This window comes from Nyctereutes procyonoides, unplaced genomic scaffold (assembly GCF_905146905.1).
Source record: "Nyctereutes procyonoides isolate TBG_1078 unplaced genomic scaffold, NYPRO_anot_genome, whole genome shotgun sequence".
Classification (NCBI taxonomy): Eukaryota; Metazoa; Chordata; class Mammalia; order Carnivora; family Canidae; genus Nyctereutes; species Nyctereutes procyonoides.
This window is the reverse complement of record NW_026575051.1, coordinates 7,531,561-7,556,686: the sequence shown is the minus strand read 5'-3', so window position 1 is coordinate 7,556,686 and position 25,126 is coordinate 7,531,561. Positions and strand designations below refer to the sequence as shown.

The window sequence follows — 25,126 nt, the reverse complement described above, 5'->3', positions numbered from 1 at the left end:
CTGCATTCCTTGGCTTCATCTTCAATGCCAGCAGTACATATTCTTCAGATCTCTCTTTTTCTCTTACCTGTGTTTCCATCTTATCTTTCTCCCTGATTCTGACCTTCCTACCTCCAAGCAAAGACAGATAACCTAAAATAATCTCTCCATCTCAAGATCCTCGACTTAATTACAACTGCAAAGTCCCTTTTGCCATGTTAAGGGAGGGAACATATTCACAGATTCATTCACATGAACATCATTGGGGGACCATTATTCTGATGAAGTTGGTACTGGATATTACCTGAAGGCAGAGAGGCTCCTAATGCCAAATTCTGAAATTAAACAGGTTTACTAACTTTGTAGCCTGGGACCAGGCACCCTCAACCCCACTCAGGTCCTGCTCCTGGAGGAGCAGAGAACACACCGAGGCAATTCTTTGAAGACAATTTTCTTCTAAAAGAAAAGAATGGGGTGGGCAATATTATGTCCAGTTTCTCCTTTTAGATTCACCAATCAGGAAGTCACTCCTTCAGGGAGGAGTGAGCTGGGGCAGGTGCCACGAGAGGGCATATTATATCAAGGGATATCACTTCAAATGGAAGAGTATCATGAGTGGAGACTAAGCGTTTCCACAATAGGCATATCCATATTTGAACTCATCACCGAGTAACTCATCCCACAAATCTCATCATCCTCCAACCACGGTCACCACTACCATCTGGTAACTTAGCACAGAAACCGTGGATAACCCAGACTCATCTTTCTTCCCATCTTCCTAAATGGTTCTACCATCTACTCCAGCACCCACACTAAAAACGTATGCCTCCACTCAGTGCTGACCACCCGAACAGCACTCACACGCGTTCTTTCTCCTACATCTCCACAGCCGAAATCTTTGTTTTTTTCTTATAAAGACTTTATTTACTTATTCTTGAGAGAGAGGCAGAGAGAGAAGCAGGCTCTATGCAGGGAGCCCGACGTGGGCCTCGATACTGGGTCCCAGGATCAGGATCAGGCCCTGGGCCGAAGGCGAAGGCGTCGTCGCTAAACCGCTGAGCCACCCAGGCTGCCCCGCCCACGCCGCCCACACCTTTGTTAAGGCCCTTATCACTGGACTGGAGTAGAGCAGTGGCCTCAATACTGGTCTCCCGCTCTTAAGTCTTACTCTTCTGTCCACGTTCACTCCCATATCTTTGCTTATGAAACCGCCTTTGCCTGGAATTACGCCCTTTATAGTTAGTCTCCAACCCCCCACAGCCTGGTACCCCAGTTTGCCCAAGCGTCAAGCAGAACTTGAGTAATCAACATCAGCCAGGATCAGACTTGAATCTAGGTTTCTCTGACTCCAAAGTCCCTGCTCTCATCTGCTCTTGCTCGACTGCCTTCTCCTAACAATAAAAATTAATTTTAAGAAAAAAAAAATCACTTAGAGCCTAATGGGCTTTATACTACCCAAAGCGCCTCCGCAAACATTCTTTCCTCTTAGCCTCACAATCCTCCAACGTAGGCAGGATGGGTCCTGCCGCCCCGTTTATGATATGAGGACCCCGGGGAATTCAAGGCTCCGCTCATCACCCCCCGCCGCCGGGTTGAGGAGTCACTGAGCAGTTCCCCACGTTGACCACGCCCGCAGCCCCCTCTGGTCCCGCTCCCCGCGGGACCTCCCCGCACTTCACAGAAGCGGCCGACGGGATCCGCGCCAGTCTGGACGAGGCCACTGCTCCTTCCACCGCAGCCTCCCTGAACCTCGCGACAGGGACCGTCCCGTCCGCAGTGACGAGTCGGTGACGCAATACGGTGACGTACGGTGACGTGCCTTACCCGGAGCCAGGTGCCGGCAGGGCAGCCACACCCTGGGGCCCCCAGCTCAGGAGGGCCACGGGTCCGGCGGGTGGGGAAACGCCGCGAAACCAGCCTGGGGAGACACCTCCCGCCCTGAACCGTCAGATCCCGCCCGCCCGCCGCCGCCGCCGCCGCCGCAGCCGCCCGGTTGCTAAGTGACGCCAGCGCGCAGAGGCGCGTGCGCGGCCACGGCGCTGTGCGTGAGGGCGGACGCGCGCCGCGGCGGCGGCGGCGGCGGCGGCGTCGGCGAGGACGGCGGCGGCGGCGGCGGCGGCCGAGGGGGCGGTGGCTACGAGGGGCGTGCGGAGCGGGCGGAGGAGGCGTCGGTGCGGGCTGCTAGGTCGCAGAGGAACCTCGTCGGGGTGAGTGGCCGGCGCCTCGCGGGGGAGGTGGGGCCTGGCCGCACCTGCCGGCGGGCCCGGGGCGGTCCCCGCGCGCGCCGCTCCACGCCCCTCCGCCGCTTTTTCCGGGGGCGGGGGAGGGTCAGTTCCTGGGCACGGGCGCTCGGGGAAGCGGCGGCGACGGGCCGGGCGACGGCGTGTGGTCCCGGAAGGTGTGGTGGGAAGTAGGTGTCTGGGGGCGTCGGGGCGGCTTCGCCAGGGCTCCCGGGCCGAGGAGCCGCAGTCTGGAGAAGCCCAGGCTCTCCCAGAGCCGCCCGGCAGCCTGCCTGAGACCCGGCGGACCGAGCCCGAGGGGAGGCGGGGGGCGCGGGGGGCGCGGGGCGCGGGGGGCGCGGGGCGCGCGGTGGGGGTGCGGAAAGTTTGGCGCCGCGGGGCGCGTCCTCGCCCCTGCCCTGGCTGGGATCCGAGGGGGAGCCGGTTGTTGTGGGGAGAGTTGTGAATCCGTGCGGGCGAGCGGCGTCAGACACACCCACGGCCTGGGGAAGGCGGTGTCAGTGCTGCGAGGGGGCGGCCAACCTGTTGCCAGGACTTTCCAACTTCACGTGCCTGTGCACGTGCCTGATGCCCGCGGACAGCTCTGCCCCGCGCATCCTATCACGCTGCTGCTACGGGTTTTGAGGCCGGGGGCGGATATCCATCCTCGTAGACTCCCAATCAGCTGTTTTTTTATTTCCCCGAAGTCTGTTGTGTTTCTGTCCTTATGAGGACCGAGGAAGGATGGAGGCACTGCCGTTTTGTTTTGTTTTGTTTTGAATTTCCTTTAAAAGTAGTACACACTTGCTAGTTACCGGGCAGAAAAATGCATATTCTCTTCCACGTGCGGGCTGGAGCATGGTGGTGGGCGGACAGGCCTGGGTGTAAGGTGCAGCAGGTCATCAGCCCAGTGGTCCCAGTGCGCCCGCTCCCCTCATGAGTCAATGTGTGGTGGTTGTCGTTACCTTTCTTGGGAGAAAAGAGTATTGGAGGCGGGGGGAAAGTGGGTATTTCCTGACTTTTGATGAAGACAAGGCGTGGAACTGGCACAGAGACTGTACTGAAATTCAGTCGTATAATCTGTGCAGGAGAATTGAAGAGAGTAACTTGTAAGTTTTCATTCAGCTCTAAAATATTGTGGGCCAGTTTCCTAAGTAAGGATCCGTAAAGTGTGCTGCCTGAGGTGCTTGCATCTTGGGACCAATAATGACCTTGCTCTGTAGCACTAAGAGTCATGGAAATTCAGTGTCTCTTGCTCTCCAGACTGTACCAGCTTTTAGGACAGGTATCATGTCTTTTTTACTCATGGCCATATCTTAAGCATCTACAAGAGCGTTTGCCACAGAGTACGCAGGTTATAGGTATTCGTTACACATTGCACTATGAGTGTTTATTGCTGTAGAGCAAGCGTTTAACTTCGTCCATCTAGTAGTTAATACATGTGCCCCTGTGCATATAGTCACGTTACATGTGGGAGAAGGGTTATGGGTACAAATGACATAGAAGAGCTGGCTTTTTTTAAAGAGAAATCTGGCTAGGAAAACAAAGCATATGTATGTCAAATCATTATGAAACCAAATGAGGCAGTATGTAAACAAGTGCTATGTGAGGTGCTGTACTTTAAGTGCAGCGGAAATTTAGAAAAACCAAGACCTGTGGTGGGCTGAGGTAGTGAACTCTTTGGAAGAGTTACAAAATTTGAATTAGAGAAGAGATAAATCATATGTTGAGAAAATAGTGTGAATCTGCTGGATGAGGGCTATATTGAGGAGACCTTCGTGTCATGTCTGGTGAGTGGAGTAGAAGATCTCTGATAGGGAGATATTGGAGAGAGAAGGTTTAGCAGGCTGGAGAGGGAATGTCTTAAGACTAAGGCAGGCCGGGATGCCTGGGTGGCTCAGCGGTTGAGCGTGTGTCTTTGGCTCAGGCTGTGATCCCACAGTTCTGGGATCGAGTCCCATATCGGACTCCCTGCAAGGAGCCTGCTTCTCCCTCTGCCTTTGTCTCTGTGTGTGTGTGTATTTCATAAATAAATAAATAAAATCTTAAAAAAACAAAAAACTAAGGCAAGCTTATCAGCATCACACTGATAGCAGGATAGGGCCTGCTTGCTGGGTGGGATGGGAGTTGTGTTAAAGTAGAGTCCTAGACAAAAATAAGTGTTATCCTTACTTAAAATTAAGAGATATTATGGTTGAACCAGGATCAGGTTGTTGTATACTTCTGAATTCAGTTACTAATTTGAATAAATGCCTCACTAATGTGAGTGTATCTTATGTAGTCGGCAGTGCATGTCCCCATTTCTAAAATCTGTCAGGCTTGGGCCTTCCCGTTGGAAATCTGAAATGATGTACCCAGAGCAATTATCCAGCCACTCTCAGTAACACAGTTTTGCTTGGGATTATCTCTTATAGCGGTCTGTGAGGATTGTAGTTACTGCTGATCCTGTAAAATACACAAATAATGTTTGCTAGGAAAGGAGTCTATTTGAAGAAAGACACTAAAAAATATTGACAGAAAGCTTTGAGAAAATTAAAGATATTGCTGCTGAATATTGAACCTTTGTTCTTTATAATATCTTTTGTTTTTAATGTGGAAATTCTTTGGAGTGGTGAATAAACCTGAAGTTGGATTGCTAACCTACCATGTGTAAAGTTGCAACACCATATGTTGCATTATTTAACAACTCAGCAAATATTTATTGGGTGCTGGCTATGGCTAGATACTGTGGTCAGTGCTGGGAAGACAAAGAATAAGACACCTCTTGAGATACTAAGTGTTCATTAGACTACGGAACCCCTACCTGTGGTATAAGAGTTAATCACTTTGGAATAAGTAAAATGCTAAGGGCATTGATCACTTTGGGGAAAATTTGATAGAATCAGGGAAAGCTTTCACAAGAAGAGGATAGAAACTTAACCCTGGAGGTTGCGTAGAATTTTGCACATGTAAAAGGGAAAATGAACATTCCAAGCAGAGGGGAGAACATAAGCAAAGTTGTCAAAGATTAAAACTAATAGGGTTTTTGGAAAACCTTGAGTTGTTTCTTGATGAGACAGGAAAGGAATGTTTGGAGCCAAATTACATTGGGGTCTTTCATTCCATTCTAAAAAGCTTAGACTTACCCCCCACCCTGCCAATGCCCCTCTCATGTTGGCGATGGAGAGCCTTAGAAGGTGGACTAATCAGACCAGAAAGTTAACTGACAGGTCCTGTGCAGAATTGCATGAGAGTGAAGAGGCAGGGAAACCAGTTAGGATGTAGATGAGAGCTGCTGGGAGCTTGAAGAGGGAAGGTGGGAGTGGATGGATTGTAGAGCTATTTTAGATGTTAAAATCTCTAAATGTTATGACCAGCTAGAGGTGAGAGAGTGAGAAGTCAAAGATGTGTCTGGCTTGAGTAACTGATGATTATGATGACATTAAATTAATGGAGGAGGAACAGATATGCAGGGGAGAGAAGAAATGATGTTAATGTTAATTATCGGGTCCCTGTGTAGAGTTTAGAGAGAGCCACTAGGTGACTGGAAATTCTACTCCAGAGTTGATGAGACAGTTTAGGAATAACTGTGACAGTCTTCAAGGATATGTTTCCATAGTACTATTCTAGAAGTGAGTATAGCAGCTAACGCTGTGGACTTTGGGGTCAGGAAAACTGGAGGTCAGATCTGCTTAACTTATTGGTTGAGTTGGGCGACCTTGGGCAAGTTATTTAATATCTCTAAGCCTAAATTTCCTTTGAAAAGTGGGGTTAGTAATAAAGAATCGTTGTGGAGATTAAGATAATATGTGCATGGTGATTAGCATAGTGCCTACCTTATAAATACTTAAGATAACTGCTGCTGTTAGTAGTGGTAGTTTTAGTTAGCATTGTAGAGGTAGTAGAAGAATATATAACTACCCAGAAAGATGGAGAATGAGAACTAGAAAGGACAAGGAATGGAACTTTTGGACATTAACGCTTGGATCAAACTTTGAATGGTTCTCAAACTTAAGCATGCATCACAAATACCTGAGACCTTGATAAAACACAGATTGCTGGGCCCCAACAGTCTGAGTGGGGTCAAGAATTTGCATTTTGAAGAAGGTCTCTGGTGATGCTGATGCTTGTGTTCCCAAGACCACACTTTGAGAACTACTGACTTGGAGATTGGTTGAAAGAAGAGAAATCAGCATAGAGACTAACAGAGAGATTGGGCAGCTGGAAAACCAGGAGAGAGTTCAGAGAAGGTTAGGGAGGTAGCAGCCTGAAGACTTTAGATCCACCAGTGTGCTTCCAGTTCTATAGATCTCATCCCATTCTTATTTCTGTCTTCTCCAGAATGTGGCACAATGCTTGGCACATAGCATTGCTTGAATGAACCTTGGAAGCCCCTTAATACTGTCCTTGTGCATGATTGCACATACTTTACATGCAGATTTCATTCATCCTCTTATATCTCTGCTGAGTCATAGAGAAGTTACTGTTTCTGGTTGTACACATAGACACAGATGCATGTGCTCGTGCGCGTGCTCAGTAACTACAGAAAATTTCTTCCAAATGATGCATTAGCTGGGTGCTGTGACTTTGTGTTGGATGTCCTAACTCCTCCCTTTATTTTTAATGTCAGAGTCCAGTTTGCAAAATATTTGTCCATAACAGATGTCAAGATTACAGTCTGTGTCTTGTATTAGGCACTTTGCAGTAGATATAGGTATACTCCCTGTACCTTGGAAGTTTATAAGATGGTCAAAGGAAAGGAGTAGAAGGTGATAACGATTACAAAAATGTGGATTGAGTGGTACCTCAATATAAAGACTTAGTCCTTTTGCTGATATACCTTGGATCTAATGTGTCTCATATACTGAGGACTTTTGTCATGCAGAACAAATAATTAGTTCTAATCTCTGACAGGAATTTGTAAGAGAGTTCCACTGTGTAAGAAAATCAAACAGTAGTTGCTTGTATAAGATACAAGCACTTTATAAAGAGATTTCAGGAGGTAAGTTGTAGTTTCATGACTCACTAGTTAGCTACTCACCATGCTTCCTGGTCTCTTGTTTTCTCTCAGTTATTCTGTTAACATTTGTTAAGTATCTACCATGTGCCAGAAACTGTATAAAGTGATGGCTGTAGAGAAATAATTGCTCTGGGTATCTAGCACTGGCATTAGTTGGGGGTATAATATGTGTGAATGAGTGTGTACACACATTGTCAGGGGAAGATCTGATACTTGCATTTTGTAATTTTAAGAATATATTGATATGAGCAGACATCAAGGACTTGAAGTTAAATTCGTCCAGCCTTATGTATGCAAGGAGCCATGAAAAAATATAGAAATAAAAGGTTTTGAATATATATTTCTTTTATTAGAAAGAAGAGCACAAGCAGGAGGGCCAGAGGTGGGGCAGGGGAGAGAATCTCAAGCAGACTCCATGCTGAGCGCAGAACCTAACATGGGGCTTGATCTCAGGACCCTGAGATCATGACCTGAGCCAAAACCAAGAATGGGGTGCCTAACAGACTATGCCACCCAGGCACCCCAATAAATACAAAGTTTTAAGCAAAGAATGTATACTTCAGTAGAGGAGGAAAAATGTATTTATAATACTATTACATAGAATATGATAAGTACTATATAAATATTGGTCACAGACTAGAGTCTCCAATGCTTGTTGAGTACCTGAGTGTTCAATTGTGATTTCAATTCATACGTTATTTACTAGGTGTTCCAGAAATTATAATATCATAAATCCAAATTAATATCCTGGAATGCCTCTTGCATCTTTATATGATACCAGAAAATATCTGGTAGTCTGTGTCTTTGTTTCTTGGTTTGGGAAATATTCTTCTAGTACATGAAAGCAAAAAGGTTATTAACAACTGGCTATTGTTAGTCAAGTCACTGCATTATTCTAGGGCTCTTTTCTATATGTCATTTAATCCTTATAATAACAGGTTTGTAAATTGGGTATTGTCTCTACTTTACTAATAAGGTGATTGAGATTCAGAATGGGGAGAACAGTTTGCCTGCCATTTGTGGCCAGGGAGTTGAGGCTTGGACTCCAGAGTCATTGCTCTTCATGTCAACTACTGGCATCGGCGTGGGGCCTAGCACGCAAATATCCAGATGGAGGAATCCAATCTTGTTTTTGCTGATTTTGGAAAAGTTATTGGAGGAAGTTAGAATTTTAATAACTGCCTGAACAATTGAAGACAATTTGATAATATTTTTGGGATAGAGGGGAAAAGGAGGTGGACTTTTAAAAGCCTCAGTGCTAATTCTTCTGTGATGACATGGCTATATTTGACCCCACATTTTTTTAGTTCTGACAAGAGATTTTACATAAACATCAGATTTCCCACTTTTCTATATATAGGTACAAGTCTTCAAGGGGAGGAACTAACTGTACTTTTCCAAGCTAATGACATTTAAAATAAATTCGGAACTCCTTTTTTTTTTTTTTTATCACTTAGTGAAAAATATCTTGCTCTTCACCCTAAACAGTAAGGTGTTCTCTCCACACCACTCATTCCTTCTATCCCTCCACATGTTTATTTTTTAATCTGTTTACAAGTTAAATAGTTGTATATTCTATTTGATTTATCCCTTTTGGGTCCTATTTTATATATTCCTGAAATAACAACTGTAAGCATCTTTGTAAAGCAGAGTCAGTTCTGGCTAATTTCACAATTAATACCTTTATAAAATTATAATTATACCGATAGATAGATATCAAATGCCGTATTACCTGTTGTTATATAACAAATTACCCCCTCCAAATTAGCAGCTTAAAACAACACTTTTTTTTTTTTTTTTTTTAGAGAGAGGAAGTGGGGAGGGGTGGGGCAGAGAGGGAGAGAAAATCTTAAGCAGGTTCTGCATCCAGCTCAGAGCCTGACAGGGACCTCTACAACCCTGAGATCATGCCCTGAACTGAAAATCAGAAGTCGGAAGCCCAATTGACTGAACCACCCAGGCACCCCAGACATTTATCTAATGATTTCTGTGGGTTAGGAATTCATTTGCAGCTTTGCTGGGTGATTCTGGCCCAAAGTCTCTGATGAATTGCTCTACACCTGTTGACCAGCACTGCCATAGTCATCCAAAGGCTTGATTGGGACTGGAGGGTCTGCTTCCTAGATGGCTACTTCACATGACTGTTAGCACAAATCCTTAGGTTTTTAATAAAAGAGGTCTTTAATAAAAGAGGTCTTTAATAAAAGGGGCTGTTTGAGCATATGTCAGCTGATTTCACCCAGAGCAAGGGATGCAAGAGTGAGGAAGGAGGATACCACATGACTTATATGGTCTGTCTTGAAGACATACACTGCCACTTCTGCTCTATCCCATTTGTTATAAGCAGGTCACTAAGGCCAGCTCGCACTCTAAGAAAGACAAGTAGCCTCCACTTTTTTTGGGGGGGGGGGATGGGTCAAAGAATTTGTAGACATATTTTAAAACACCATAAATCCTTTGTCATATGAAGCTGTATCATCAGCTGAAATCTATTTTTTTAAAAAGATTTTATTTATTAGAGAGTGTGCATGCAAGAGCGAGGGGAGGGTCTGGGGAGAGGGAGAAACAGACTCTCCACTGAGCAGGAAGCCCGATTCAGGCCTCAATCCCAGAACCCCAAGATCATGGCCTGAGCTGAAGGCAGAGGCTTAATGGACTGAGCCACCCAGGCACTCCTGATTGTCTCTATTGTCACATGTGTAGTAATGTAGTAGTTTTTTTGACTTGTGTATTCACAGTATTTTCTGGAAATGTTCTGAAGGTGGTGGTTTTTTAAATCTAAAGCAGGTTTTCACATATTACAGATTTGTTGGTGATATCTTGAAGTTTTGCATCTATTTCATTAGCTGCAGTTCCAATACCACTGGAATACTTTGATTTTTATCCTATTTTATTAACTTATTCTTGTATCATTTCATTTACACTAATGGTTTTTATGATTAATCATAAAGGTTTTTTTATATTAAGATTTTATTTATTTACTCATGAGAGGCACACAGAGAGAGGCAGAGACATAGGCAGAGAGAGAAACAGGCTCCCTGTGGGGAGCTGGAGGCAGGACTTGATCCCAGACCCCGGGATCACAACCTGAACCAAAGGCTGAGACTCAACCATTGAGCCATCCAGGCATCCCTCCAGGATTAATCTTAAATAGAGCCAAACATTTCAAGACAAATTAATTTACTTTCTAAACTTTTTTTTTTAAAGATTTTATTTATTCATGAGACACACACACACACACACACAGAGAGAGAGAAAGAGAGAGAGCGAGGCAGAGATACAGGCAGAGGGAGAAGCAGGCCCCATGCAGGGAGCCTGATGTGGGACTCGATCCTGGGTCTCCAGGTTCACGCCCTGAGCTGAAGGTGACGCTAAACCGCTGAGCCACCCAGGGATCCCCACTTTCTAAACTTTTAGAAGAAAAGTCCTTGCTTAATCCATGTTTGAAGGCACTCATTTCAGCTTCTACAGAGCACAGTGACTTTGGGTTTCATGGTTTGGATGAGGCTGTTAACTTTGTTCACGTCCTTTGGGTACTTGAGAAATTCTTCTTGAGTGAGATCCTTAATTAGCTCCATTGGATTCCAAATCTTGTTCTTTAGAAAGTATATGTAGGATATAATTGGTTTAGTCGGAGAACCTTTTTGGAACATCACAGTTAGGTACATATTTTGGCACTTTATTTCTTTAGTTTTTTTTTCAATTTTTAAAAAAGGTTCTTATTTATTTTGGAGAGAGAGAGGAAGCGAGCATGAGCAGGGGAAGGGGCAGGCAAAGAGGGAAAGAGAAAATGTCAAGCAGACTCTGTGCTGAGTATGGAGCCTGACATGGGCTCTATCTTACGACCCTGAGATCATGACCTAAGCTGAAACCAAGAGGTGGACACTTAACCAATTGAGCCATCCAGGCGTCTCTATTTCTTTAGATGTTAAGTAGATTTAGACTTCACTGTCCCTACCCCCAGCAGGTATCAATTACCTTACTTTTTTCTTTTTTTTTTTTGACCTAATTTTACACAGAAAAGAATTCTACATTCCTCCAAATGTTAACATTTTGCCACATTTGTTTCACACACACACACACACACACACACACACACACATTGTTCAAGAGTAAGCTACAGAGCATTATTTACAATAGCTAAACTGTGGAGGTAGCCTAAGTGTCCCATCAATAGTTGAATGGATAAATTATATAATGGAATATTATTCAGCCATAAAAAGAATGAAAATTTACCATTTGTGCCAACATCTATGGATATAGAGGCTATAGATGAAATAAGTCAATTAGAGCAAGACATATACCATGTGATTTCACTCACATATGGAATTTAAGAAACAAAAAACCCCAAATGAACAAAGAAGAAAAGACAATAAATGAACTCTTCACTATAGAGAACAAACTGATGGTTCCCCAGAGGGGAAGTGGGTAGGGTAGGGTGGGTGGAAAGATGAAGAGGATTAAGATCACTCTTACCTTAATGAGTGCTGAAAAAATGTATGGAACTGTTGAATCATTAACTTGTACACCTGGAACTACTATAACTGTATGTTACGTACCCTTGAATTGAAATCAATAATAAAAAGAGTAAGTGGCAGATATAATACCCTTTTACCCCAATCCTTCTGTGTGCATTTCCTTAGAAGAAAAAAAAATATTCTTATACTAACTACATTCTAATCATCAGGAAATTAGTATTAATGTAGTATTGTTATTGTTCCGATTGGCTTATGAGTGAATGCCTTTCATAGCAACAACAAAAACCACTCACACACTACCTTCAGTTGTTTTCCTTTAGTCTCCTTTAGTCCGGAACAGTTCCTCAACAGTGTCTTTGTGACACTGGCATTTTTGAGGAGTATAGGCCAGTTTTGTTTTGTTTTGTTTTAATATTTGTGCTGCCGAAGGGAGCACTTGTTTTGCTTTAAAACAGAGTGTCCCGGGATCCCTGGGTGGCGCAGCGGTTTGGCGCCTTCCTTTGGCCCAGGGCGCGATCCTGGAGACCCGGGATCGAATCCCACGTCGGGCTCCCGGTGCATGGAGCCTGCTTCTCCCTCTGTCTGTGTCTCTGCCCCTCTCTCTCTCTCTCTCTCTCTCTCTCTCTGTGACTATCATAAATTAAAAAAAAATTAAAACAGAGTGTCCCTCATTCGAGGTTTGTCTGGTGTGCCTTCATGATTCAGTCCACGTTTTTGGCAAGGCTACCACCATGTGTTTCTCGGTGCGTCACCTCAGGAAGGCCAGTGATTCCGCTGTTACTGCTGATGTTACCTTCCGATCATTTTAGTTAATAAGGAGTCTGCCTGGTTTCTCCACTGTAAAGTTACTATTTTTTCCTTTGTAACTGATAAGTGTTTTCTAGAGAAATTCTTTGAGACTATGAATATCCTGTTACTTTTAGACATTTACCTACTAGTTTTAGCATCCATTGTTGATTCTTTCCTGAATCAATTTTGCCAAATGAATATTTCCTAATTCCATTATTCCTCCTACATTTATTAGTTGAATTCTCCCCGTTAGTTAATATCACTATGAACTCACAGATTCTTGTGTTATTCAGTGGGTTATGGTTATTATTTATCTTTAACTTTCTGTAAGTGTAGTTAGCATACAGTGCTGTGTTAGTTTCAGGTGTACAATATAGTGATGCAGCAGTTCCATACATAACCCAGTGTTCCTTACAATGCACTCCTTAATCCCTATCACCTATTTCACCCAGCCCCTCTGGTAACCATCGGTTTGTTCTCGATAGTTAAGAGTCTATTTCTTGGCTTCTGTCTCTCTTTCTCACTCTCTCATTTACCTTTACTATCATTATTTCTTTTACTCAAATTGATGCGTATTCACCCAGTGGGAACTTTTTCAAGCTGGTTTCTGTCTTTGTGATGTGTCCCCAACATTCTTTGAGCACGTCCTTATTTTCTGGTACAACAAGATAGTCCTATTTTCCTTGCCCCTCCTTTGGATTCACTTCTAGATTCTCTTAGCAAACAGAGGTGTGTGTGTGTGTGTGTGTGTGTGTGTGTGTGTTTCTGCGCACACACCTCTATATCTAGTTTTGTGTATCTCTAAACCCATGAGCTTACACTGACACTTCTAGTTTCAGTCCCATAACACAGGGTTTTTTCTGTCATTATTCTTTTCATATTTTTAACTCCCTTCTCCTACAGTGAGAACCTGGTTCCCCCCTTTGACCTTATATTTACTTATTTGTACACTTAATATACCTAGAAAGTAGGTTCAAAATAGCTAGCCTGTGCCTCTGTGAAAATGAAAACCAGTAACAAGAATTCAGTATTTAACTTTTAACCTTTAGCCTGAAGGCATACAGTACAGCCACTTTGTTCAAAAGTTAGTTATGTATCCCCTTCAGTGTAATTATGTTATTTATTTGAAATAGTTTGGTTCATATAATTCTCTGTATTTCATGTCACCCTATTATCTCCCCATTTTTTATTTTATTTACTGTCCTTTTTTGAGCCTGTGGAACAATAACATGGTTGCAGAAGTCAAGAAGGCATTCTCAGAAGTGTCATTCCCATTTCTTCTGTCCTGTCTACCCTCTTCCTAACCACTTACTATAATCTATTCATTTACCCTGCTTTATCCTTATTATATTTCTTTTTGCACAAATAACCAGATAATATGTATATTTTCTTATTTCCCCATTTTTTCTTACCCCAAAAGTGCTGTAGATGTTCTTTTGCATTTTACTTTTTACACTTAACATTGTATCCTGGAAACCACTCAACATAAGTTCCTAGAGATCTTTCTGTTATTTTTTTTACAGCCTCATAAAATTTCTTTGTGAGGAGGTCACCTGCTTGCTTCTATGGGGTTTCTTATATTTATCTAGTACTTTGGAACACTTTCCTCTTGTTGCCTCATTCCATTCATGCTTCCTTCTATCTTTCCTGTTTAGGTTAGGTGCCTTTCTGAGGCTTCCTTACCCACACTCTCCAAGCCATAGATTAATTTCATAGCAGATTGAATTTGCTTTTCTTCTGTCTCAATCCTTTGTCCTGATGAATGCTACATTATTCATCTGAGCTGAAAAGCTGACTGTCCTGAACGCCTTTCCTCTTGTACCCTCGTATTCTTGTTAATAATCCCTCATACTCATTTTCTCCTTTCCATTCTTAGGGTTTTTACAACTTCACTGAAGTCCTCAATTTCTTGCCTAGATTATTGCATTAGAATCCTAACTATAGAGCAGTGGTTCTAGGACAGTGTTAAAGTCACCTGGTAATTTGTTCAAAATGCAAATTTGAGGACCTCACCTTTTGAATCAGAAACTCTGGGAATGAGGCCTGGCAACCTGTGTTTTACTGTTCCCTCTAGGTGGTTCTGATACAACTAAAGTTTGGGGACCATGGACAGAGTGTTTACAAAATTGTAGAAGGAGATTTTAAAGAAATTAGTAGATACTGAAAGTGGAGAAAGAAGTAAACAAGCTGTGAAAATGGGAACACTTGAACTGAGGAACCTCCAAAAAGGAGGAAGGAAAGCTCTTTGGTTCCTTCCTGGCTTTCGTCTTTTTATCCTGTAGAACATGTAGTCTTTGGCACAGGATCGATCCTACAGCTTACACTGATACTTTCCCTGCCTGGGTCCCAGCTTGTATAGAAAATGTCTATATCTTTTAAAACTTTTGTTTCTGCTGTCCAGCAACACATATACAGAAAAGTACATGGAACACAAATGCTGAACTTAATGAATTACTTTAAAGTAACATCTAGTTTATTTCCACTTGGTTAAGAAATAAAACCCTGCTAGCCCCCAGTCACGCATCAGGTGCTCCTTCTCGATCTCAGCCCCTCTCCTAAAAGTAAACACTGTCCTGGCTTTTTTTTTTTTTTTTAAAGATTTTATTTATTCATTAGAGACACAGAGAAAGAGAGAGAGAAGTAGAGACACAGGCAGAGGGAGAAGCAGGCTCCATGCTGGGAACCCAATGTGGGACTCCATCCCAGGTCTCCAGGATCACACCCTGGGCCACAGGTGGCGCTAAACCACTGTGCCACCGGGGCTGCCCTGTCCTGACTTATATAATATTACTTTCTTATTCTTTTTTTTTTTTTTAACATCTTATCCTTTATATACAGAAAACACTTATAGGTTACTAGACCTATTTTTGAACTTTATATGAATGAAATCATATGTGTGTGTTCCTTATGTTGTGCTTTTAAATTTAATATTACATTTTGATATTATTCATCTTGTTGCATACAGCTAATTCTTTCATGTTCACTGCTGCATAGTGAACATAAGTCCATTTCAGGACTATACAATTTATCCTTTCTGCTTTTGATGGACATATGGGTTGTTTCTAGGGACTTTTGTGTTTTAGCTAGGATGTTCTTTTATATGCTTATGAATATATCTTACCTTAGTGTATAATAGAGTAAAATACTGAGTTTTATGGAATGCAGATCTTCAATATTAGTAGATAACAGCAAACTTTTCTAAAGTGGTTAAACCATTTAGATATTTCTGTTTATTTTTGAACCTTTATATTATCAGTATGAGTATGACCCACATCAAACCACCTAATACTCATACCATAGTTTTCAGTACCTTGCTGAAGTCCTAGAGATGGAGAAGGCAGCTTAATGAAGAAATCAAACAGCTTAGCTAACATCAACTCATTATCTTTTTAAAAAAAATCTGTTTTAAGGAGGTAATATATGGACATGGTACAAAATTCAAATATACAAGGGGATATACTGTGGAAGGTAACTCTTCCTTTCATCCTTACCTGACAGACATCCAGTTCTTCCTTCTGGAAGCAGCTATTACCACTGGTATATTAATTCGTTCAACAAATTTTTATTGAGTGCCACTTAAGCACCAAGAACTGTTCTAGTGTTTGGGGATAGAGGGCTGAACAAAATAGGCAAAGATCTGGTGTCATTTATGAAGGCTCCCGTTCTATTGGAATGATTAAAAGTAGTGAAGATTTATTTCTATATGTTTTTTCAGAAATATTCTGTGTGCATATGGCACATTCTTATGTTTATTCCTAAACATAAATGTCACATACCACATTACTGTGTCATGCTTTTTCCTCATTGCATCTCGGAGGCTGTTACATATCCATATATGAAAAGGCTGCCTCATTCTCTTTAGCAGCCCTTACAATGTTGCATTGTATGATTATTGTCAGGACAGAAAATTGTAGAAGACTGAAATGGGCATAAAAAAAAAATCACAGACTGTCATATCCAGTGCATTCGTCTGGACTCTCTCTGCCTTTCATTGTCTTTGAGCTGTTTTATAACTGTAATTGTAGAAAACTGACAGTTATGCAGATGATTCTTGTTTATAGAAACATAAGCTGATTTTGTCCAGCAGAATGCAATTGAATGTTGCCCTGGGGATAGTGACTAGTTTTGCATCTATTTGTAAAGCAGTGTTAGCATTCCAGATACTGCACGCACCTGTGTGTGTGTGTGTGTGTGTGTGTGTGTGTTGACTACTTTGGACTCTTTATCTCACTGACTGCTTCATTAATTATTGATTTAAATAAAGTCTTTGATACGTTTTATATTTGTATCTTGATTTTACCTTTTTATTTTTTTTATTTTTTTTTGATTTTACCTTTTTAAAACATTATCTTTTAACAGATACAATGACCCCCTTTTTAATGGACATTTCACTTCTTTATGAAGTGGTTCCTACCAATTTTAGATGGCTTTAATGACTAGGAAAATCTGTGCTATCATGAAGCAGTACTTTTTGATGCTTTGACAAGGAAATTAATGGATGTGAGAGTTCTAGTAATTTTTCCATTAAGCATTCTGACCTAGCCCCTGCCTTCAAGGAGTTTATTGTCTAGCGGAGGAGGAGTAGGAATGATACAGATGAAGTGTATAGTACAGATATTGGGTAATCTACTGAGATAGCTAAGACGAGGTTCCCCGGAGGGAGGAAAGAACTGCATGGTTTCCTCACAGCATCTGCTTTTTCTCACAGGCTGTGCTTGCTAAGGCAACTGGACATCTCCCTCTTTGTGATGCCAGGTGCTAGCACACTTGTTTTTAGGCTGACTATGGAACTAGTTAAGTCTTTGGGACTCAAATGGAATCCTGTGGCTCCAACTAGGAGCACAGTGGTTTGTCTATTCCTATGATGGCATTAGCAAGAGAATATAGTGGAGTCACATAGTAGAGGTGGGAGTGGGTTAGTGGTTATATTCTAAAGTCAGGACAAAATGTAAAAATCAAGTACTGTGAAAATTTCCTGTAGCAAACCCTTTAATGCCTATAAAATACCCTATCATGGTTCTCTTAGTACAGGAATGTCCTAAAATCAGCTAATTTGAGTTATGAGAATTTAATTTTACTAGTTTCGTTTGACACCCCTAATTTGGCTTGTCAACACCTCACATTACTAACCATTTCCTGGCCTGCCTCTAAAGCACCACCATGAAACAGTCTTTGCAGTTATGAAATTGGTGCTTGATAGAGTTGTCTCTGGCTTGTCAACACCTCACATTACTAACCATTTCTTGGCCTGCCTCTAAAGCACCACCATGAAACAGTCTTTGCAGTTATGAAATTGGTGCTTGATAGAGTTGTCTCAGTTACTTCGTTTCTCATTCTGTCGGTAATAATCTTTTGTGCAGTTGCATTGTTTTCATTGATTTCTTGCTCTCTCACTGTTCTGTCACTCCTCCATTAAAGGTTTAATTACCCCAGCATTAACATATGTACACTTTGTTAATTCCTGAGGAATTCTGTACCATTTATTTCAGTGAATACTATTAAATTGTTTTGATGGGAAGAAATAACCCTCTCAGAGTTTTTAAAGGATTGGTTACTTTTCCTAAGGCAGGATAACTCTGTTCTTCCACTCCTCTTCCTCTGTTATCACTGTTTCTGTTGGTCCTTCAATTAATTTTTTGCTGCTTCCACTTATTTTTCAATGATTGAGAAACTTCTGAAATCACTTATACCTTGTTTTAAGCTTAAGTACAGCAGGGAACATTGAGTGGGTTCACTGAGTGTTCCCACTATTTCTGACTCTTCCTTCTATATAAGTAATTGAATTCACATATGTTAAATTCGAATATGATGTGATACTCTCATGGTAAAAATCTGACCTAATTCAGGTGAAATTGGAGAGAAGATTCCCAGGCAGCTTCTCTCTCATCCATGCAGACATCTGTTGAGTTCTTGCTAGGTTATATTAAGTGATGTGGATACAAAAGAGAATGATTTATGTTTCCTGTCCACAAAGAACTTGTAACTTGGTGGAGGTGGTAGATTTCAAGGTAGATGTTTGTGATATAAAGTGGTAAGTGCTGTGAGAACAATATATCCAGCTATATTAGCTTCAGATTTATATGCCATGAATACTTTAGTCTATCAGTACTTCTGAGGAGACATCTGAATAAGCACTGATATTCAGAGAAGGCTTCCTGGTGATGGGTGACACCTCATTAGGCCTGAAGAATGTGGCCAATGCAGGGGGTCAAGGGAATATGTGTTTTTACAGAGAGATGGCAAAGGGTGCCAGGGCAAGTGGTGTTGCTGAAGCATAAAGTGAAAGGCAATGTGGAGGCTAGAGTGGTAAGTAAGGGTCAGTTCAGAGAGGGCCATGGATGCCCTGTCTGTGAATATGTATACCATTCCATTGTCTATAATATGATTAGTGTTAATAATATAATCACTAAGAGCTACCATTTGTTAAGCATTTACTAAATGCCAGGAACTATATTCAGTGTTTTATAGTTATCTCACTTATCTCACTCACTTATCTCATTTAATCCTCTGGGACATTCATAAGTGAAAATAATGGAGGTGCAGAGAAGTTGAGTAACTTGTTCAAGGTCATGTCTTGACCTTGCAGTGAGTGCAGAGAGGGGATTCCAAAGTACAGAGGTCTGACAGCAGAGTCTTTTAATTGGAGAATAATTTAAAAAGTGTTAAGCCAGAGAATAGCTTGATTATATCTTCATTTTAGATTGGTTATTGTGCAAAATGAGTGGAGATGGAATTGAGGGGGACAAAATAGGAGGTGGGGAGGTAGTTTGGAAGCTGTCATAGTGCAGGTAAGAGATGATTGAAACCTGAATCAGAGTGGAAGTTATTAGGCATAGGAGGGATGAATTAAAGGAATAATATTTAGGAGGTAAAATGAGAAGATAATGGGGCTCCTGGGTGGCTCAATCAGTTAAGCATCTGACTCTTGGTTTTAGCTCTAGTTATGATCTCAGGATTGTGGAATCAAGCCCAGTGTTGGGAATCCGTGCTCAGTGGGGAGTCTGCTTCTCTGTCTCTCCCTCTGCTCCTCCCCCTGCTCACATGCTCTTTCTCTCCCAAATAAATCTTTAAAAAAAAGTTAATTGATTAGACGGGGGTGGGGGGTGGGTGGGGTGGTGGTGGGGGAGGGGGTCAGGGAAAGGAAGTTAAGGGAAATGTGCAGGTTTTTAGCATGGGTTACTTATGTGGCATACCATATATTAAGACAAAGGACACTGGAGGAAAACGGAAATTAAGAGAAGATTAGTTTGATACTGAGTATGCTGACTTGAAATGCCAGTGGGGACATGTGGTAGAATATTGCAAGCATCTGTACATATGAATCTGAAATTCAGAAGGGATATCTGGCCTAGAGATAAGAGATTTGGAAGTTAACAGGTAGTAGTTGGAACCTGGAGGAATGATAAAAGGATAGCCCTGGGGAATATGACTCTTAAAGACACAGTAGTGAAAGAAAGAGACACAAAGGTAAAAGGAGAACCAGGAGAGAAGAGTGTCACAGAGGCTCAGGGAGTAGAGTTTCAAGAAGGGTATGTTCAAGAGTGTCACATGCTGCAGAGAGGTCCAGAAAGGTAAGAATGGAAAAGTGAATCTTGGATATTCCAATTAGACGTCATTGATGACCCTGGTAAGAGCCGTTTCAGTGGGGGTGGTAGGCTGATAGTGAGGCTTCAGTGGATTCAGGAGTGAATTGGAGGTTAAAAAGAGGAGACCAGGGGTGTGGATAACCTTATGAAAAGTTTGAATAAAAACTGGAAAAGGGATAATAAAGTATGTGTGAAGTGCAAGATTGAACAACTGGCTCTAAGCTCTTCGTGCTCCCAACCTTGGGGGAAGCTGATGTGGGCTCAGTTCAACAAGTTGAAAGTTATTGAAATCTTTGGAATATATAGACTCAAATCCTGGGGTCACCTGCTTCCTTTGTGGCTGCCTGGTAGTCTTTCTATCCTTGAATAAAATTTGCTCCAATTTGTTGTCAGTGCTATATGTATATCAGAAAGTCATCACCAAAACACATTGTTGTGCACAAGATTGCGAATCTGAGAAACCACCAAGGAGCCGACACATGCAAACACATGAGGGTTTATTTACAAGCTCAAGCTTGGGTCCAAGTATACCTGACACAGCGGAGCAGGGACTTGGATCCTGGAAGTGGGTTACAGCTGGGTTTTTTATAGGCTGGTCTAGGGGATTTTCAGAAGGGGTGGAGGAATTTCTCAAGTTCTGTTTACATTTTGATATGGGGCTTTCAAGGGCATTGAGCTCTGTTCTTATTCTAATAGAGGCTTCCTGCCCTTGGCTTGGGCTCTGTTCTTACTTTCTAGGATGTTAAGCTGCTGTTTTCTTCCTGTAACTGAAGTAATGTAAATTTCAGCTCTTATTCACAGGGGTCTGGGATGGCTGTACTTGTGCTAACGCTGAAGTTGAGGTGGAATGGCCTTGATTTTTCTCGGCCTCCACAGCATCACCCTAAATTATATTTTGGCAAAACAAAACAAAACAACCCCAAAAACCCAAAAAACAAGAAAACAAAAAAGTGATGGGAGAGATTAGTGGAGGAATCTCTGGGAAGGAAAATATGTCAGCCATTATACTATGTCCTTTATGTGTTTTATTTTGTATTTTATTGCTTCCTCATAGTCATCATAATGGGGGTGGGCTTATCCCCATTTTCTCAATGAGGAATTGAGATCCTATAGCCCTATCTCTCCTTATCTTATGCCAGGTTCTGCCACTGATGACTGACCTTGGACAAGTTTCTCCGTTCATCTATAAGGAGCTGTGGGTTTTGATCTTGAGATCCTTTCCAGCTCTAGGGTTCTAGGAATCTGTGAATATTTATTAATAATGTTGCTATTTGGGCATGAAAAAAGGCTATTCAGGGAATTTCCCCCCTTTCAGTGAATTAATAACTTAATAGTAACACTGTCAGATTGTTCAGACTAAATAATTTATTTTCCCATCACAGAGTGAATACCCATTATGTATGTGGCCTTAGAAGGGTACTGTAAAATAAATCAAGTAAATAGGCTTGGTGACAGGCTCTCCATCAATTGTTACTAGCCCTGGGCACATGGGCAAATAGCTACCTGCAAGATTGTGTGATGATTTGAAAGTGTGTTATAGGTTAAGTGCTAAGTATTTTTATTAATTTAGGAAGTACTTTGGCATGTGGCCTTTAAAAATTACATTATTATATTATCATAAATCTTGATTAAGGCAACAAATGTATTTACTATGGCCAGCTTCACAGCTGGGGTGAAATATTTTATAGTGTGTATAATGAGCCACTAGATGATGGTGATTTTCTGTTCACATCTGAAAGATGAGAGTTGGGAAATGAATTAGAGGCTTTAAAGGGCTATTTAATTGTGAAGATGAATTTCAAGGAACAGTATCATGTGCTCGGTGAGTACTTAATAATTGAGGAGGAGGAGGGGAAAAAAGGGAATTTTGAGGCTTTTGAACCTTTGTAAGTCCCATTTTGGAAAAAGGTTAGGATAAAAATATGCTAATGTGCTAATGACTTTCAAAGACATGCTCTAAAACAGTGATGTAAAAGAAGCAAAATTAACCAATACTAGGCATTTTGAGAGTAAATATATTCTGTTTGAAGCCAGTGTATTCCAGATATACTGATCCTGGCAAGCAGAGGTTTTCAGTGGGTGTGGGTAGAATCTCCCCTCAGAGGGCATCTTGAAAATTTATAGGGAGATTTTTGTTTTCTTTCTTTCTTTCTCTTTCTTTCTTTCTTTCTCTTTCTTTCTTTCTTTCTTTCTTTCTTTCTTTCTTTCTTTCTTTTCTTCCTTCCTTCCTTCTTTTTTTTTTAATTTTTATTTATTTATGATAGAGAGAGAGAGAGAGAGAGAGAGAGAGGCAGAGACACAGGCAGAGGGAGAAGCAGGCTCCATGCAACGGGAGCCTGACGTGGGATTCGATCCCGGGTCTCCAGGATCGCGCCCTGGGCCAAAGGCAGGCGCCAAACCGCTGCGCCACCCAGGGATCCCCCTTTTTTTTTTAAGATTTTATTTATTTCAGAGAGAGAGAGAGCAAGCAAACATGAGCGGGAGGAGGGACAGAGGCAGAGGGAGAAGCAGACTCCCTGCTGAGCAGGGAACCGACTGTGGGGCCTTATCCTAGGACCCTGGGATCATGACCTGAGCCAAAGGCAGATGCTCAGCCACCTAAGCAACCTGGGACATTTTTGTTTTCTAATGTGGTTGATATATATATTATTTTATTATAAATTATTTTCTTTTGATTTTTCCCTTCTATTTTAGCCCATATATATATATATAAAGTGTTCAGTAGGTTCTAAATCTCAGCGTGTTGAGGGTATGGGTGTTAAAGTATTTGTCATAAAAAGTAAGCTTTGGGTCTGATGGGATTGATTGCCATTGTATTAGTTTTCTTTGATGCAGAACAATGTACCTCAAACTTCTAGCTTAAAAGTAATAGCCATTTTACAGTTTCTACAGGGCAGAAGTCCAGGCACTGTATAGCTATATTGTTTGCTCATGGTCTCCCTAGGCTAAAACCAACGTGTCTGTAGGGGCTGCGATCCCATCTGAGGCTTGGGGTCCTCTACCCAGGCTCAGTGGTGGTAGACAGAACTCAACTCCTTGTCCTTATGTGACTGAGGTCCTCATTTTCTTGGTGGCTATAAGTGGGTGGTGGGTGTCACTCTCAGGCCCTAACTATGTGGCCTGCTCACAGCTTGGCAACTTCTTAAGAGCCAGCGGGAGAATCCTTTTAGTCTGCTATAATAGAGAGAGTGTGTATGTATGTATGTATGTATATGTGTGTGTGTGTGTGTGTGTGTATATCTGCATATCTGTATGTAAGATAGCCTAATCACATGGACAACTATGCCATATTCACAGGTACTGCCCAAACTCAAGGGAAGGGGATTGATTATATAGGATGCATACACCAGGGGTGGAAATCATGGAACCATCTTGGAATTTTGCCTACCACATAGCTACTAGTATCAACCTTTCATACCTCTATCTCCTTTCTTTTTAATTTAAATTTTTTTAGTGTAAAGATTTTATTTCTTTGAGAGCGAGAGAGCGTGAAAGGGAGAAAGAGAGATCTTGAGCAGGGAGTAGGAGTAGAGGGAGAAGCAAACTCCCAGCTGAGCAGGGAACACGATGCAGGACTCAATCCCAGGATCCTGGGACCATGACCATAGCTGAAGGTAGATGCTTAAGGCAGTGAGCCACCCAGGTGCCCAGGACCTCTATCTCTTATCTATGTCTGTGCAGTTCACTTATTTGAAATGAGACCCATTGAGCTACTTTAAGCATTTGTATATGTGTTGAGTACCTGCTGTGCAACAAGTACTTTTCTAGGCACTGAGAGGAACAGGGCAGAGTCTTTACCCCCATGGAGGTTATCTTCTAGTGATAAGTGCTGTGAAGAGAATATATTATATAATATATATTATATATCGGTGGAATAGAGGGTTAGAAGTGGGGTGAGGAGGGGTGTTCCCTTAGGGAATGCAGTCAAGGAGCAGACATCTGAATGGTGATAGTAATGTGGATCCAGAGAACAAAACACTCCGGCAGAGGGAAGGTAAATATAAGGACCCAGAGTTCAGGTACAAGCTGGTCTGTGTTTAAGGAACAGCAAGACTAGACTGAACAGGGTAGAATGTGTGAGGAGAGGGGGAGGAGAGGAGTTCAGGGCAGGTGGTTGAGTGTCAGCACATGCAGAGCCTGGTAGGCCTTGGTAAAGGGTATGATTTTTATTTAAAGTGAGCTAAGGAGGCATTGGAGGTTTGTAAGCAATGAAGTGACCAGTCTGATTTGCAAAAGATTTGTGTTGGGAAATGGCCTCTCAGGGAAGGCTGATGTATAAATACTAAGAGATGATTCTACAAAGGAGATGATTACAGTGTATGAGTGCAGATGACAAGGGGCCCTGGCTCCACCAAAGTCAGAGAAGGCTGCCTGAAGAAATGGTACCTGAGTCACATGTAAGGGTGGAAGGTGAAAAAGGAAGGGTGGTCCCAGAGGGGGAGCAACTTATGCCAGGGCTCCATTGCACGAGGGAGCTTGTCATGGGAGTGACTGTTGGGGGAAGTGATGGTGGAGTTGATAGGAGCAGATTCCACAAGCCCTGAAAGCCTCATAAAATGTTTTTCTTGTGTTCTTTCAAATCAATAGCATTGGAAACCACTTAAGGGTTTTAAGCGGGAGTAGGTATCACAAAGAGAAGGGTTGAGGGGAATAGTTCAGAATGTTTTATAAATCGACAGATTCCAGTTTGGCTGTTGTGTGGAGGATGGTTTGGAGTGGATTAGTTAGGAGCTAAGTGATGGTCTCAGGGAGATACAAGTGTGGTATGGACTAGAATGGTAGCATAGTTGTTAAGAAGTAGTAAATCAGTTTCAGAGCTCATTTAGGAGGTAAAACCAAAAGACTTCCTGCTGGATTGGGTATGGGAAGTGAGGTCAAAGGAGGTGTCATTCTGGTTTCCATGATTGGACTCACTGAGCTGGGAACACTGCATGGGGACAGTGTTTTTGTGGGAGAGAGGACATGGAGAGTATGAAGTGAGTTTTGAAGTACCTTTGAGTGAAGGTACTAAGTGAAGATGTAAAGTAGGCAGTGGTATATAGGGTTCTGGAATTCAGAGAAGAGGTCTCTTAATAT

General features: G+C 42.1%; 1 protein-coding gene across 2 annotated transcripts in view; it reads left to right on the top strand.

Moving 5' to 3' along the window:
• The first annotated feature begins 2,080 nt into the window (after positions 1-2,080).
• BTBD9 (BTB domain containing 9) overlaps positions 2,081-25,126 on the top strand; it is a 410,407-nt gene continuing 387,361 nt past the window's right edge. The window contains exon 1 of one of the 2 annotated variants that reach the window (XM_055330427.1): positions 2,081-2,186. The gene's annotated coding sequence lies outside the window, so the exon portion shown is untranslated. Of the gene's footprint in view, positions 2,187-2,329; positions 2,390-25,126 lie in introns of those variants that run through there. The other variant, XM_055330425.1, reaches the window with a different exon arrangement.